The sequence below is a fragment of the Atta colombica genome, unplaced genomic scaffold (genome assembly GCF_001594045.1).
Source record: "Atta colombica isolate Treedump-2 unplaced genomic scaffold, Acol1.0 scaffold21, whole genome shotgun sequence".
NCBI classification, from domain to species: Eukaryota; Metazoa; Arthropoda; class Insecta; order Hymenoptera; family Formicidae; genus Atta; species Atta colombica.
Window position 1 is genome coordinate 2,368,965 of NW_017259305.1, and position 803 is coordinate 2,369,767.

Sequence of the window (803 nt, forward strand, 5' to 3'; positions counted from 1 at the left end):
GAGAGAGAGAGAAACTCTGAAGGATAGACTCGCTGTTTCGTTCGACGAGGCCAGCTTGGCGTGCAGAGCCTCCCCGATTACAATCTGAGCTTTTAGTATAAGAGAACGGAGTTTTACGAAAATTTTATTTGTATGCTACAAGTGAAATTACTGCTCAATGCTTCGGTATCCGAGCAGAATCGAAAATCAACCGAAAATAATATAATATATGTGAATAATGTTGTATATTTCTTGTTTATAAAGACATTATTTGTACATAAAAATTGAGATAATTAATATCATATTTGTTTTATTATTTTTCCTCTCAAGAGAAAAAATTTTAACCAGGGCATGTAAGAAATTTGTTACGGGCCTGAGTAAATCGATAATTCTGATCGTTTCTGCTGATCCAGCACACTTGATAACTGCGTCGCTGTTGCAATATCGAGAAACTAAAATAGCTCGGTGTCGTGGCTTTATATCAATTTTATTCATAGCATACGAACGAAATTTTTGGCAATTCTGTTCTCTTATACTCCTAATTCATTTCTACAGGCACAGCATTGTTCGAGGTTTTCTGTAGATGGCTATACATTAAAATGAATTTTCAGTGCAAAAATGAAAATATTAGGTGTACAACTTTGCTTCCGCCGTTTTCCTATAGATGGCTTTAGCGGTAAGTGGTGGTCGAAATAAATAGATCATAGACGTCATACAATAAACTTGGGCATCTGTCAACATAACCCCATAGAAACATTAGTCGATTTGTGTCTGCATCATAAAGTTATTCTCGATTGAAAATGTCAGTTTACGAGCCAAATTCT